Below are 11,291 nucleotides of genomic sequence, written 5' to 3'. Positions count from 1 at the left end.
GACATTCTACAGGACACAGAGAAAAATGACTGAGAGACTCTAGCCCTGTGGGCTGAAGACAGATGCCCCAATGTTACAAGAGAACTTTGGATGACTGTACAGGCTGCCAGTTGTCTCTGTCTACCTTGCAAGACTCCCAAAAGTTGCTTGTATCCTTCTCCCATTTCTCAGGTAATATTATATCCTTCTGAGGACTTTGATGTAGTTGAACACTAGAGATAGTTATAATTTTCCTTAGTTATGATAAAAGGTAAGTTAGATATGAAACAGACTCACAAATATAGGATAGATAGGATATCTTCTTTAATATTGTAACTATAACTCTTGCTTGATAATTTGTTTTGTTATATGTAATTTTACTATGTGAAAGTTAAAACCTTCCTTTTTGAAAAAAAAAAAAAAGAAAAGGGGAAGTGCTGTGGATATTGCTCTGTAGAAATAAAACACTGATTGGCTAGTAGCCAGACAGGAAGTATAGGCGGGACTAACAGAGATGAGAATTGAGGGAACAGGAAGGCAGAGGGAGGGACCTGCCAGCCGCCACCATGACAAGCAAGGTACCGGTAAGCCACAAGCCATGTGGCAACTTATAGATTAATAGGAATGGGTTAATTTAAAATAAAAGAAGTAGATAACAAGAAGCCTGCCATGGCCATACAGTTTATAAGTAATATAAGCATCTGAGTGATTATTTTATACGTGGGTTGTGGGACTTCAGGGGCTGGGTGGGACCTGAAGAGAAGCTCTCCAGCTACAGGAATCGATTGGACTCAAGCAATGAAGAGAAAACTGGTGGCCAGAAACTTCAGGCAGGCGTTAGATGAGAGGCACAGGAATCTGAAATGGAGTTTTCTAACACTCACAGTTCTGCCCTAACTGTAGTCGAGAGCAGCATGTGGGCTGACCACAAGAGATCTGGACTTGACCTGAGATCTGACCAGATGGCGAGAGGAGCTCACAGTTTGGGAACCCCACCAAAGGAGAGTAACTCGGCTTTCCATAGATACTGCTCCAGAGTTCCAATTTTGGGAAGTCCCCACAGCACATCTCAGGCAGCCAGACTATTGACCTCTAGATCAAGAGATGCTTCTGAACTCTGGCATTGGTGCAAGCATAATGTTAACTAACTGTAGCATCTGGATCAGAGAAACTGGTTCCGAGCTGCACACACTGTGTAAATAGCAACAGAAGTGTAATAAGAGAATCTGATGCTGGAAGACTCTCAATAGCTTCTAGCTCCAGTCATAGCACAGAGAAGTTAGATGGATCACTGGACAGAACTTGGCAGCATGCTGCTGGTTAGAACTAGGATTAACAGAAGGAATAGGGTCTTCAAGCCAAGAAGAAGCAATGACTAAGAACGTATCTCTACACCTAGGATCCTGATCTCCAAACTTATAAGGGACATGGGTTAAGATCACAGTATTTTCTGATACAGCTAACAGGGGACTTCTGGCAAACCAGACAGCAGACTTTCCGCTTAAAAATAAAACAATAGATGACCATTCATTAGGTGGACTCTTATAAAACAATCAAAAAACAGTGGAAGAGAGGGAAAATTACAAACCAAAGGATTTACAACCCCAGAAGATATACAAAATACAACCTAACACCATTAAGGCATCCACCCAACTGTCCTCTGTAGTAGACTGCCTTGCACAATGAACTGTAAGCTAAACAAACAGAAAAATCTGGGTGTGGATTACCTCATAGAGTACAGCTTTTTTTCTCCATTTCTATGCCTTTACTTACAAATTTTAAGATTTCATTCTTCTAAATGGATAAATAAAATTTCTTTGTATATACATACACAATTTCATTATCCATGTATCTGTTGATGATTCTATTTTTTTTAACTACTGTAAATGAAGCAGCAATGAACAGGGATGAGGCAAGTAACTTTGTAATATGATACAAGAACATCATTTGTTAAATGTCCAGAAGTGATATAGCTGTGTCAGATTTTGAGGAACCGCCAGACTGACTCCCAAAATGGGTGCATTAGTTTACACTGCTACCAACAGTATGTAAGGGTTCCTCCTTCCCTAAAACCACACCAGCATCTGTTGGCATGTGAAATGGAATCTTCAAGTAGTTTAATTTTAATTGCCCCGATAACTAAGGGTACTGAACACCCTTTTAATTGTAAAGATACCTTGGCTTCTTCTCTTCCTTTTAGCATCCCCTTTATTTTCTTCTTTTGACTAACTCTTCTAGCTAAGACTATACGTGCTATATTGAATTAGAGTGGAGATGTGGGCATCCTTGTCTTGTTCCTGATCTTGGTTGGAATGTTTGAGGTTTTCTTCATTTAGAATGATGACAGCTATAAATTTGTTGCATATAACCTTTATTATGTTCCATCATCCATAGCCACTCCATAGCTTTGATCATGAATAAATTTTGGATTTTATTAAGGTCTTTTCAGTATCTACCAAGATAATTATGTAATTTCTGTCTTTCAGCCCCTTTGTGTAGGATATTACATTTATTTATTTATGAAGTTGAAGACATTTCTATGTCTATAGAGAAAAGCTAACGATCACAATGAATGATCTTTTTGATATGAACTTGAATTGGTCTGCCAAAGTTTTATTGAGAAGTTCATCACTTATGATTATCAAGGAGGTTGGTCTTTAATTTTTGTATGTATGTATATATGTATGTCTTTATCTTATTTGGGTATCTAGGTGATACTTCTTTACAGAAGACTTTTAAAGTATTCCTTTTTTTCTTTGTGGAATAATTTGAATAGTTTTGATGTTAATTCCTCTTCAACAATTTGGTAGAATTCTTCAGTGAAGAAATTTGGTCATGGTCTTTCTTAAATTGGGAGAATTTTTATTACTCCTTCAATCTAATTAGTGATTTTTACATCTATGTTGATTATTTATTTCAACTTGATTAATTTGGGTTGGCCATATGCATCTCTAAACTCATCTATTTCTTTCAGGTAGTATTTGTGGTATGTCCTTGGTGTTTTCTGAGTTTCAGTGATATCTTTTGTAATGTCTCTCTTTTCATCTCTAACAATGTCTACCTTTTTATGTCTAATTTTTATTAATTTTAGTTTTTTTTTGTTAATTTAACTACGGATTTGTCAACCTTGTAGCTTTTCAAAGAATCAACTCTTTGTTTCTTTGATTATTTTATTTTTATTGTTGCTTGTATTTCATTAACTTTAGCCCTAATCTTTATTATCTCTTCCCGCCTACTTTCTTGGAGTATTGTTTGTTTTTGTTTTCCCTTGGGATCGCTAATGTACATTATGAAGTTACTTATGTGAGATCTTAATAGATAGTTTAACAGTCTGGATTGGCAATTATGATCTTTCAGAAACTGAAGCATATCTTTCCAAGATTTTCTGGATGTAAATGTTTCCATTAAATAACCAGTTGTTATTCTGTGGAGTTTGTCTTTGCATGTGACTTGATTTTTCTCTCTTGTATCTTTCAGTACCCTTCCTTTAATCTATGTTTTTTTGTGTGTTTTACCTATAATATGGTACTAGAAGTTTCTTTTGTTGTACTGTGTATATTGTGTTCTGAGGGTCTCTTGCATCTGGATGATTAACTTTTTCTCTAGATTTGGGAAGTTTTCAATTATGATTTTATTGAAAGCGTTAGTTATGTCTTTGGCCAGGAATTCTTCTCCTACTTCTATGCTTATACTTTGAAGATTTGGTCTTTCTGTGTTGTCCCACATATATTCTATTTATAACTTTTTATAGTTTATTGGTTTATTTGATTAAGTGAGGCAGCTCTTCCACCCTGTCTTCAGGCCCTGGTATTCCATCTTTATAATCCATTCTAGTAGTGAGGATGGCCACTGAGGTTTTTATTAGGCTTAATAACTGTTTCATTTTCTTCTTCATTTCAGTTTGGGTTCTCTTTACTCTTTCTATCTCTTGTTTGAATTTGATATTCATATCCTGCATTGTCCTCATTAGATTCAGACATGCATTTTCTTGGATATTAAGTATTTTATTTTTGTCCTCATTACTATAATTCGAGTAATTATTTGTGTTCTTTTTGAAAGTCTTGAACTCACTAAACATGTTTACAATTGTTCTTTTTTAATGTGTGTACTGAACTTAGATTAATGTTTTCTCTTGGGGAACATAACTTCTGGTGATTTAGGGGAGAGGGCACATGATGCTTTCGTTTATCATTTGTCTATTTATTTGCAATGGGACCTAAAAAATTAGAATTAGGGTGTTAGTTCTTTTTTAATATGAGATTTTTAATCCACTGGGCCACAATTCCAGAATGAGGTCTTGGGCAGGGAAGCTTATAGAAATCTTGATTGAGTTGGTAGAGCTGAGACAGAGGTGTTTGGGGATTGTGGAAGAGGAAGCATCACTGTCCAGGTCTGGGTGTAAGTCTCCAGCGATCCTGTGAAGTGGTTGTGATATGCAGATGTAAAGGCAGATTTGCTAGGGTCCAGGAAGGAAATTTGTACTTTATCAGATCTTGTCTGCTATGAGCTTGTGAAGTATCCATGGTGTATGGTTCTGAAGGTGGATGGGCTGGAGTTCAATACCTTTACTGAGTCTGAATCCCATTCTAAAACAACCATGTATAATGGCTATGCCATCTGGTCTAGACATGGAGAGGACCAAGGATAGGGGGTGGACAGAGTCACTTATCAGGTCCAGGTTCACAGACCAATTCAATTTTTCCTCATATTAAGATTCTTGTTAAGAAAATAATATTTCTGGTCAAGTTGCTTAGTAAATGAAATAATATAATAGAAAAAGGAGTACCTCTATTATCACCTGGTAACCCAGTGAGATGAAGAAATCTGAAATTAGAATAGACATGCATGGATATATTCATGAGAGTTTAAAAATTTTATAACAGATCAGCAAACAGAACACACATTCACACAGACACCAGGTACCCATCAAGTTTTACCTGTCAAAGATACATTGAAGGAACAGTGGGAATGCTTTGCTCAAAACTCCTATTAAACCAATAAAATATCTTGTCTAAAGGATGACTAATTGTAAAAATTGTAAAAATAAAAATACGTGGATTTTATAAACTGTTACCCATTCTTCATTCCTATAAACATATTTACAGCATAGAAGTCTGAATTTTTCCCCAAAGTGTAAATAAAAAAATGAAAAAACATCTAGTATTTTGGTTCGGCAATAGAACAATAAAGTGATTTCATGGATGATTCTTTTCTTTTTTGTGAATTTTGAATTAATTAGGATTTAAGATGATAGCACACTCAATGTCAGATTTTTACCATTCTGTAGTATGACATCAGCTTCATAAGATATTGCAAACACATGAGTACCAGTCAGTAATTAGGAAAAATGTTTTCACCATAACCACAGCAGATATGTGACGTCTGCCTAAAGCCATGCACATTTTGTCACTCCTAGAATATTGTTAACCACACTTAAGTGCTTCTGAGCAATGGGAATGTGGTATGTCCTCCTGTTGCATCCTGATTTGCTCTTATCCATGCAGATCTTCTTGGGATGTATAAGGGAGCTTCTCCACCTATATAGCCTTCCCTAATTCTCACTTCCTGATTTCTCTGATGCAAGCAGAATTGTCTGGGAGAGATGAGACAATCCACTCATCTGATACTTAGAAAGGAAATGTGGTGTTGATAAAAGTTGCTAAATGATACTTTAACATCTCATCCTATGCTCAGACAAGTTAGTGGATCAGGCTGGAGGGATACTCCATATGCTGTTCCAACTAAGAAATCTCTGCAGCATCCTTAGCAGGGTACCAGATGGGCTGGGAAATCCAGAGAGACTTACAGCTCCAAACAAGGATGAGGTCATCTTCAAGTCTTTAATTCCCCAAAAGGCAATACCTCTTTCCTTTCACAAATGTGTGTGCATGTATGTGTGTGTTATATTTGTGTATGCAGAGGAGTATATATATGGAGGCCAGATGTCTAATGATATCTGCCTCAATCTATTCTCTACCTTATTTTTTGAGATAAGGCTTTTCACTGAAGTTGGAGCTCACTATTTTAGCTAGGCTGACTAGCCAGCAAGCTTTCAGGATCCAGTACACCCAGCTTTTAAATACATGCCTGGGATCCAAATCTATGTCCTTGTGCAACAAACATTTTACTTTATGGGCCATCTCTCCAAACTCCTTTTTTTTTTTTTTTATAAATTCACTGTGCCTCAGCAAACCTATCTATAAGACTATAGCATGTTTCTTTAATCACTCACACTATGCTGACTAGTTTTATGTCAACTTGACACAAGCTAGAGTTTTCTAAAAGGATGGGACCTCAATTTAGAAAATGCCTCCAGCTTGGTAGTGGTGGCACACACTTTTAATCCCAGCACCCAAGAAGCAGAGGCAGGTGACCTTTGAGTTGAAGCTCAGCCTGGTCTACAGAGTGAGTTCCAGGACAGCCAGGGCTAGATGGAGAAACATCTTGAAAAACCAATAAGAAGGGAAGGAATGAAGGAATGAAGGAAGGAAGGAAGGAAGGAAGGAAGGAAGGAAGGAAGGAAGGAAGGAAGAAACAAAGAAACAAACAAAGAATACTCCTCTCTAGAAGACATATGATCTAGGTGCATGGCATTTTCTTAGTTAGTAATTAGTGGGGGGGGCAGCCCATTGTAGGTGGTGCCATCCCTAGACTGGTGGTCCTGGGTTCTATAAGAAAGCAGGCTAAGCAAGCCTTGATGAGCAAGCCAGCAAGCAGCACCCTTCCATGACCTCTGCATCAGCCCCTGCCTCCAGGTTCCTACTTTGTTTGAGTTCCTTGTCCTGACTTTTTTCACTGATGAACAGTGATATGGAAGTGTAAGTCAAACAAACCCTTTTCTCCCCAACTTGCTTTTTGTCATGGTGCTTCATCACAGCCATAGAAACCTAGTGCGCACGCACACACAGAGACAGAGACAGAGAGGGGGTGCACGCACACACAGAGACAGAGACAGAGAGGGGGGTGCACACACACACAGAGACAGAGACAGAGAGGGGGGTGCACGCACACACAGAGACAGAGACAGAGAGGGGAAGGGAGTGGGGGGGAGAGGCATGTGGACACATGCATGCATGTACACATTTCCCATTTCTAAATATATATCTTGATCTAAAGAAAAAGAAATTAAAATAAATAAAGTTTATGTCTTAGTAAATTATAGCTCTGGCTTTCTATGACTAAACCTGGGTCAAACTGATTACATGCCACATGGCTGCTTTTGGCTTTCCCCATGCTGGTGCCTGGGCACAGTGGGCTAAGTGAAGGATCCCCTTTGATGCTGTGAATGCTGATCTCATTTTGCAGTCAGTGCTGCTCTCTGGCCTCCGAAGAAACCACACCATGTGGCTGGCTGCTTCTCTGGGCACTGAGCATGGGTTGTGGTTATGATGAGGGAAAATGTTAACAAACATTGCAAGGTGATGACAAGGTGGCAGAGACAGAGAGTTTGTGGATGTGGTAAGAACAGATGGTTGTCTAAAGGACCCTGAGGGAAACAAACGATATCTACATGTTCCTTATTCCCCAATATCTTTCCATGAGGCTCTTTATAGAGGTCTTTCTCCCTCACTAACCACTGATTATTCTGATATTTTATCTTGCCAGTTATCTATCCAAGTGTTTTATTATCTGTAACACAGTAGCCATCAGCCATCTGTTTCATGTCTGTTTCAATTTCAATTTCAGGTAGAATGAATTAAGACTTAAATTCAGCTCAAGCTCATCATGCATCTATCAAGCATGTCACAATTGTATGCAGCTACTAGCAAATGTAGTAGATGAGAATGCTGGTTTAGAATGTGACTTGTCATTCTCAAGCTTCCACCTTCATCGACCCTGGTTTTACCAGGATCTGGCATCTTATCATGGCGTCCTTGCTGGTCCATCTGTAGCCCCTGTTATTACCACCCCTATATTTCACGAATTAGTTGTCTTAATTACTTTTCTATTGCTGTACTAAGACAAAATGAACAAGGCAATTTATAAAAGAAAACAGTTTATTGGGGTTCATAGTTTCAGACAGTTATAGTGTATGACCATCATGGCAGGGAACATGGCAGCAGGCAGGGAGGCAGGCGAGCATGGCACTGGAGCAGTAACTGAGAGCTTACATCTATCCATAAGCATTTAGGCAGAGAGAGAGAGACAGAGACAGAGACAGAGAGACAGAGACAGAGGCAGAGAGACAGACAGAAACAGAGACAGAGACAGAGAGAGAGAGGAAGAGAGGAGAAACAGAGAAACTGGGCCTGGTGTGGGCTTTTGAACCTCAAAGCCTACCCCCCACACACACACATTTCTTCCAACAAGGCCACACCTCCTAATCCTTCTCTAATAGTGCTACTCCTTGGTGACTAAACATTCCAATATATGAGCTTATGAAGCATCAGGCAAATTTTCCTTTTCATTCTGTTGTTCTAGTTTCATTATTTTTGTTGCTGTGACAAATGCCCTGAGGATAAAGCACATAGGGAAGAAAAGGTTTATTTGGCTTGCAATGCAAAGTTATAGTCCCCAGTTCATGATAGAAATATCAGGAACTCAGTAACATCACATTCATAGTCAAGAGCAAGGATAGAATAAATAAATTATGGCTACTTTGCTTGCTTGCTATGTTTACAACTAGATTTCTTCTATGTTGTACTGTTCAAAACCTCCTTCCGAGGGAAGGGCACCACCCACAATGGATGGGTCTTCCTATACCAATTAGCACTCAAGATAATCCCCCAAAGACTGCTCATAAATCAACCTGATCTAGATAGTTTCTCATTGAGACTCCCTTCCCAGGTGGTTCTAAAATATGTCAAGTTAACAGCTAAAACCAAGCAGTCTAGAGCCATTGGGGCCCCTAGGACTGGACAGCTGCCTCTTCCACAGCCCCATAGCCAAGCCAACCATCTTCTGTGTCAGCAGTGACTATCAGAGCCATATGCCCACACAGCACCAATTGGGAACAGGTAAGTCCCCATCACCAGACTGGGCAGACCAGTTCTCTATCCTCTAGGTCCTGGGGGCACATGCTGTGCCTTCCCCAGCCAGTGCAACCCCAGAGATGGGGCGGCAGATTCTTCCTCCACCACAGTCACCAAACCAATCATCCCTTGTGACACCAGTGACCAACAGAGTCATAAGCCCACCTTGAACCATTGAGAACAGATAAGGCCCAAATATCTGAACTGGGCAGACCAGTACTCTAGCCCCTAGGCCCCGAGGGCACATTCCATGCCTCTTCCCCGAGCGACTGGAGCCCCAGGGAGCAGGCAGCTGCTTCCTTCCCCACCCTCTTATCAAACCAACCATCCCCTGTGGCACCAGTGACCACGAGAGCCATACGCCCACCCTGTACAATTGGGAACAGTGACCACCAGAGCTATAAGCCCCCTCCTGAACCAATTGGGAAGAACAACCACAGGAGGCCAGAAGCTCCACTTGGAGCAATCAGAAGAAGAGTGACCTGGAGTCCCACCTGTTTGGATTAAAGGAAGAAATGGGTAGATGGCAGTGTAAGAATGCATTAAACAGCATAAAGAGCAATACAGTACCACCAGAACCTAGTGATTCTACAAAAGCAAGACCTGAACATCTCAAAGCAGATGACCCAGAAGAAAAGGACCTTATAAACAACTTTATGAAGATGATAGAGAACCTAAAAGAGGAAATGAAAATTTTGCTTAAAAAAATGGAGGAAAAGACAAAGAAAAAATTGGAGGAAATCAAGAAATCTCTTAAAGGAAGCCAAGAAACCGAAGGGGAAAAAATCAAACAGGTGAAAGAAACAGTTCAAGACCTGAAAATTGAAATAGAAGCAATAACGAACACACAGAGGAAATTTAGGAAAAGGAAAATCTGAGTAAATGAACAGAAACTACAGAGGCAAGCATAATCAACAGAATACATGAAATGTAAGAGAGAATCTCAGTCATTGAGGATACTATAGAAGAAATAGATTCATCAGTCAAAGAAAACGATAAATCCAGCAAATTTTTGACACAAATACAGGAAATCTGGGACACCATAAAAAGACCAAACCTAAGAAGAATAGGGATAGAAGAAGGAGAAGAATTCCAGCTCAAAGGCACAGAAAATATATTCAACAAAATTATAGAAGAAAACTTTCCTAACCTAAAAAAAAGATATGCCTATGAAGGTACAAGTGTAGTATGAATCTTAAAGAGGTCTTATTAATAAAATCAAACCTGGAGCCAGATATTGGGGTAAATGCTGGAAGATCAGAGAAGCAGAACAAGCCACAGCCACCTCACCTCACCAGTTCCTCAGCTGATCCTGTTTCCTCAGACTGGAAGCCTCTCAGTCCTCATCCAGAATGGGTCTCAGCTGAACTGGTGCTCAAAAGCCTAAAAGTTTAACCAGCCAAAAGCTTAACCAACCAAATGCTTCTAGTTTCTGGTCTCCATGCCTTATACATCTTTCTGTTTTCTGTCCACTCCCTGGGATTAAAGGCTCACTTTCTGGGATTAAAGGTGTGAGTCACCATGCCTGGCTGTTTCCAATGTGGCCTTGAACTCACAGAGATCCAGAGGCATTTCTGCCTCTGGAATGCTAGGATTAAAGGTGTGTGCTACCACTGCCTATCCTCATGTTTAATACTGTGGCTGTTCTGTCTCCCAGATAAGTTTATTAGGGTGCACAATATTTTGGGGAACATAATACCACTACATACAAGAACCATACAGAACACCAAATAGATTGGCCCACAAAAAATTCTCTCATCACATAATAGTCAAAACACTAAGCATACAGAATAAAGAAAGAATATTAAGAACAGTAAAGGAAAAATGTCAAGTAATATATAAATGCAGACTGATCAGACTTTACACCTGACTTCTCAATGGAAACTATGAAAGCCAGGAGGTTCTGGACTGATGTTCTGCAGATACTAAGAAACCATAGATGCCAGCCAGACTACTATACCCAGCAAAGGTTTTAATCATTATAGATGGAAAAAACAAGATATTTCCTGAAAAAACAAATTTAAATATTGCATATCCACAGAAAGAAGAAGAAGAAGGAAAACTCCAACCCAAAGAAGCTAGCTGCAACCACCAAAGCACAGGCAACAGATAACCTTACATCATCAAATCCCAAAGAATGGAAACACACATACAGTACCACCAAAAAAAAATAAATCACAGGAATTAACAAACATTGATCATTAATATCCCTTAATATCAATGGACTCAATTCACCTATAAAAAGACTCAGGCTAACAGAATGTATATGAAAACAGGATCCAACCTTCTGCTGCATGAAAGGAACACACCTAATCCTCAAAGACAGACACTACCTCAGAG

Source organism: Peromyscus maniculatus, chromosome 2 (genome assembly GCF_049852395.1).
Source record: "Peromyscus maniculatus bairdii isolate BWxNUB_F1_BW_parent chromosome 2, HU_Pman_BW_mat_3.1, whole genome shotgun sequence".
In the NCBI taxonomy this organism is placed as follows: Eukaryota; Metazoa; Chordata; class Mammalia; order Rodentia; family Cricetidae; genus Peromyscus; species Peromyscus maniculatus.
The sequence above is the reverse complement of the archived record's forward strand: the minus strand, read 5'-3'. Positions refer to the sequence as shown.